This window comes from Phascolarctos cinereus, unplaced genomic scaffold, assembly GCF_003287225.1.
Source record: "Phascolarctos cinereus isolate Bilbo 61053 unplaced genomic scaffold, phaCin_HiC Scaffold_726;HRSCAF=1367, whole genome shotgun sequence".
NCBI classification, from domain to species: domain Eukaryota; kingdom Metazoa; phylum Chordata; class Mammalia; order Diprotodontia; family Phascolarctidae; genus Phascolarctos; species Phascolarctos cinereus.
The window spans coordinates 275,572,722-275,578,764 of record NW_027556098.1 but is presented as its reverse complement, the minus strand read 5'-3'; positions in this window follow the sequence as shown (position 1 = coordinate 275,578,764).

The following is a 6,043-nucleotide window of genomic DNA, read 5'->3' as shown; positions in this document are numbered from 1 at the left end:
TTTAAGCCTCACAACCAACTTATGAGGTAGGTACCATAGACATTTTGGTCCCTATTTTACAGACCAAGGAACATGAAATTAGGTGATTAAGTCCTTCTACTAGGAGCAGAAGCCTAGCAAAGGAGATTCTGCCAATGACGGGCATATCAGAAAAATCTAGACACTGGGTCTTGGGCCTCAGTTTCCCAGCCAATTTCCTAGAGATTTCATCTCCTCCCCCAAATTGATCCAGGGCAGCTTTACATTTGACCCTAGGGCTATCATCTTTCACTACTTTTTTATTACTAATTATTTTTTAGTTTTCAACATTCACTTCTATAAGCTTTTGAGTTTTAAATTTTCTCCTCCTTCCTCCCCTCCCCCCTTCCCAAGATGGCATGCAATCTGATATCGGCTATCCATATACATTCATATTAAACATATTTTCAAATTAGTCATGTTGTAAAGAAGTATTAGAATGAATGGGAAGAACCATGAGAAAGAAGAAACAAAACAACCAAAGAAAAGGGGAGTAAACAGTATGCTTCTATCTGCATTCAGACTCCATAGTTCTTTATGTGGACAGCATTTTGGAGATGTCTTAGATCCTTGTATTGCTCAGAAGGGTAAAGCCTATCAATATTAGTCATCTCACAACGTGGCTGTTATAGTGTATAGTGTTCTCTTGGTTCTGCTCATCTCACTCAGCATCAGTTTATATAAGTCCTTCCAGGTTTTTCTGAAGTCAGCCTGTTCATCATTTCTTATAGCACAATAGTATTCCATTACATTCACATACCACAACTTCTTCAGCCATTCCCCAATTGATGGGCATCCCCTCAATTTCCAATTCTTTGCCACCACAAAAAGAGCTGCTATAAGTATTTTTGTACTTGTGGGTCTTTTTCCCATTTTTATGATCTCTTTGGGATACAGCCCCAGAAATGCTGTTGCTGGGTCAAAGGGTATGCACATTTTATAAGGCTTAGTTCCAAACTGCTCTCCAGAATGGCTGGATCAGTTCACAACACCACCAACAATGCATTAGTGTTCCAATTTCCCCACATCTTTTCCAAATATATTATTTTCCTATTTTGTCATGTTAGCCAATCTGATAGGTGTGATGTGGTACCTCAGAGTCGTTTTGATTTGCATTTCTCTACTCAATAGTGATTCAGAGCATTTTTTCATATGAATATAGATAGCTTCAATTTCTTCATCCGAAAACTGCCTATTCATACCCTTTGACCATTTATCAACTGGGGAATAACTTGTATTCTTATAAATTTGATTCAGTTCTCTATATATTTTATATATGAGGCCTTTATCAGACACACTGGTTTTAAAATTTTTCCCAATTTTCTGCTTCCCTCCTAATCTTAGTTGCATTGGCTTTGTTTATGCAAAAACATTTCAGTTTAATGTAATCAAAATTATCCACTTTGCATTTCACAATGTTCTCTGTCTCTTGTTTGGTCACAAATTCTTCCATTCTCCATAAATTTAACAGGTGAACTCTTCCTTGCTCTCCCAGTTTGCTTATAGTATCAGCTTTTATATCTAAATCATGTATCCATTTTGACTTTATTTTTATATACGGTGTAAGATGCTGGTCTATGCACAATTTCTGCCATACTCTTTTCCAGTTTTCCCAGCAGTTTTTGTCAAATAGTGAGTTCTTATCCCAGAAGCTGGGGTCTTCGGGTTTATCAAACAGTAGATTATTGCCTGCTTATAGTAATATAGTATATATATGCTAATATAGTAATATACTAATATAGTATACTTATAGTAATATAGTAATTGACTACTTATAGTAATAGTAATAATAATGACTACTTATGGTAATAGTCATTGACTGCTGTGTCTTGCATACCTAACCTATTCCACTGATTCACCATTCTATTTCTTAGCCAGTACCAAGTAGTTTTGATGATTGCTGCTTTATAATACAATTTAAGATCTGGTATAGCTAGACCATTTCTTTTCATTAATTCCCTTAATATTCTGGACCTTTTCTTCTTCCAGATGAATTTTGTTATTATTTTTTCAAGCTCTATAAAATAATTTTTGTTAGTTTGATTGGCATGGCACTGAATACATAAACTAATTTAGGTAGAATTGTCACTTTTATTATATTAGCTCAGCCTACCCGTGAGCAACTGTTTTTCCAATTATTTAGATCTGACTTTATTTGTGGGGAGAGTGTTTTGTAATTGTGTTCATATAGTTCCTGGGTTTGTTTTGGCAAGTAGACTCCCAAATATTTTATAATGTCTACAGTAACTTTAAATGGAATTTCTCTTTCTTTCTCTCGCTGTTGGGCTTTGTTAGTAATATATAGAAATGCTCATGATTTATGTGGGTTTATTTTGTATCATGTAACTTTGCTAAAGTTGTTTATTATTTCAAGTAGTTTTTTTTTACTTGATTCTTCAGGATTCTCTATCATCATATCATCTGCAAAGAGTGATACCTTAGTTTCTTCTTTGCCTATTCTAATTCCTTCAATTTTTTTCTTCTTTTATTGCTAAAGCTAACATTTCTAGTACCATATTGAATAACAGATAACGGACATCCTTGTTTCATCACTGATCTTATTAGAAATGCTTCTAGCTTATCCCCATTACATATAATGCTTGCTGATGATTTTAGGTAGATCCTACTTATCATTTTAAGGAAGGCTCCATTTATTCCTTTGCTCTCTAGTGTTGGAATGGGTGTTGAATTTTGTCAAAAGCTTTTTCTGAATCTATTGAGATAATCATATGGTTTCTGTTAGTTTTGTTGTTGTTATGATCAATGATGCTGATAGTTTTCCTAATATTGAACCAGCCCTGCATTCCTGGTATAAATCCTACCTGGTCATAGTGTATTATTCTCATGATAAGTTGCTGTAACCTTTTTGCTAACATTTTATTTAAAATTTTTACATCTATATTCATTAGTGAAATTGGTCTATAATTTTCTTTCTCTGTTTTGATTCTTCCCAGTTTAGGTATCATAAAAAGAATTTGATAGGACTCCTTTATCTTTCACTATTTCTATTTATTTATTTATTTATTATATTTGGCTAGGCAATGGGGTTAAGTGACTTGCCCAGGGTCATACAGCTAGTAAGTGTTATGTGTCTGAGGCCTCATTTGAAACCAGGGCCGGTGTTCTATCCACTGAGCCACCTAGCTGCCCCGTCTTTCACTATTTTTAAAGCCTTCTTTGATGATGGTGCTCCTCCCCAGCCCTCCCCTCCATAAGAACTTAAAATCCACAAAGGTAGTTTCCTAGTGGCCCCTGATCCCTGAGCCCCATTGGTTTCTTGGTTTCAGAAATTTGTGTCACCAAATACCTGATTACTTTTTTCCTTCTGCAGCTACCACAATCACCGGATACTGAACCTAGCATGTGTTCTCTCTTACCTTTCTCAACCCTTGTCATCACACACTCCCGAACTTGAGTAAGGATTATAGGTCTTTATTCAAAAGGAGATAGGATACGTATTAATTCAAAAATCATATGCCAAGGTAAAAGAATTACAAGTACAATAAAAGACAAATAAATGAAAAGTGGTTTAGTGTGGTGGGAAAAGCCCAGGACTCCCAATCAGGAGATCCAGGTTCAAATCCTGTTTTTGACACTATCTGTGTCACCATGGGCAAATCACTTTACTGCTGTCTCAGTTTCTTCTTTTATAAAATGGGGATAATTACTCACATTACCTACCTCACAAGGGTGGTTGGGAGAAAAGTACTTTATAAACCTCAGAGTCAGTTCTTAATCTGACACCTATGCACCCGATGACTGCAGGGCAAGGTCATGGGCTCCAGGGCCTCTATTTAAAGAGGGAGCAGAGTGGGCAGCTTTGAAAACAATACGTAGTATTTATTATGTAGGTTTTCTTGAAATGGAAATTTATTGTTTTATAATGAGTCCTCTCTTATGATCTGCTGTGTACATGGCAATGTCTTATTTTCTTTTCTCATTTTGTATTTAAGTTTAAAATAAAAAATAAAGAGGGGGCACAGCGTGGTTCTTCTCCCTATTTCCCACTAGCTACCCTGATTTTTGGACTTTTCTGAGATTCTCCAACATGCCTTCTTTCTTTAGGCAACATCACTGGGAAATCTCATTATGCTGCAAGACTGAATAGACCTGGTATACTCCCCACCTTCTCAGCTTCTTTTTGTGTGTTGTCTTCCCCTAGTAGATTGTAAGCTACTTGAGGACAGGGAACCCTCTTTATACTTGTAGCCCCTTGCTTATCTAGTACGGTGCCTGGCACATTATAGGTGCTTAATAAATGTTTGTTGACTGACTCCAGCCAATTGGTCTGTGAATAAATTTTTGAAGGGCCATGAATATGGATGGGGAAAAGTGACATCTTTATTTTCGTTAACTTCTAACTGAAATTTAGCATTTCTTTCGGTTGTTTAAAAACATTCTTCTGAAAGGAGCTCATAGGACTCATAAGACTGCCAAAGGAATCCAGGACACAAAAGAGGTTAAGAACCCTCACCTCAAAACCCTATATAAATGTAAGTTGTTGTTACTATTATAAGTAAAAAGGAAAACTACACCCAAGCTACTCTCAGTAATACTTTAGTTGTAGGTTATTCTGTCTAGCTACAATTTCCCAACTAGGACAGCTAGGTAGCACAGTGAACAGAGCACCAGGCCTGTAGTCAAGAAGACTCATCTTCATGAGTTCAAATCCAGCCTCAGACACTTACTAGCTGTGTGACCCCAGGCAAGTCACTTAATCCTGTTTTCCTCAGTTTCCTTATCTGTAAAATGAGCTGGAGAAGGAAATAGAAAACCATTCTAGTATCTTTGCCAAGAAAACCCCAAATGGGGTCATGAAGAGTCAGACACGACTGAAATAACTGAACAACATCACAGTTTCCCAGATGGAACTTTGCAACAACTTGTAGCCCTAGCAAAAGAATGGCTCTTTGTCCCTAGAACCTTCCTGAGCTCAGGACCCCTATCCAGGCTCATCTTGGCTTTTGCCATGCTGGATGCCTCTCACTGGTACCTGGCTCCCTCTCAGCCAATCAGGGAGCCTCTTGACTGGGGCTGGGGAGTGTTCCACCAACATTTCACAGTGGCTAGATTTGGCATTAAGAAGATCTTGATTTGAATCCTATCTCCAATGCTTATTAGCTATGTGTCTGTGGACACTTAAAATCCCTGAGACTCAGTTTCATCATATGTAAAATGAGGGAAATAATATATGTGTCTTATTTCACAGGGTCCAAATGAGACACTGTAGAGTGCTTTGCAAACCTTAAAATGTCAGGTTTTTGTTTTTATTTTTTAGTGAAATCACTAATTTCCCTTCTCTCCTACCCCAAATGAATGGAAAGACAAAGTGGTAGGAATAAGCACAACATTCACATCAACTCAAAAATCAAAATAATTCAGATGAAAACAGAAGTCAACTCAGTAGTGCACAAACAACAAACCCTCTCCTTACAGGCTTTCCTAACATCTTACTTATTTGCTAATCAGAACTCACTTCTCAGCACACACTCTTGTTAGTTATTTGTCCAACTTCTTTGCCAGTACCTTGAAGGGATGCAAAGCCAGGAAGGAAATGGGGCTCTTCAGACTCTAATGTGGGGATCTAAAAGGTCATTGGCCATGGAGATCTCCTGTAAAGATCAATAGGGCTCATGAGAGCATGGCAGGGCATGCTACTGTGAACATCTCTGTTGTCCCAGAGAACTCAAGACAAATAATGAGACCCAGTAGTTTTCATCTGAACCCACCCTTCCCCATCTACTCCTCTTTGTCTATAAGGGGAAAATATCTGCCCCTTTCCCATTCCCTACCTAGCCCTCATGGATAAGTGGCACATGATCAGACACCCAATCCTCCATGGTCCTGGAGAGCCTACCATCTCTGCTTGCTCTACCACAGGAATTTTATGTCCCCTATAGAGGATGGAAAACTCTGATCCTGTCTGCTTTTGTCATCCAAACGGGATGCTCCCAAGGCCAGCTATGCTTTGGTATCAGATAGCTCAGAAAAGGGGCCGGGAAGAAAGATATATCTCTAGACCTTC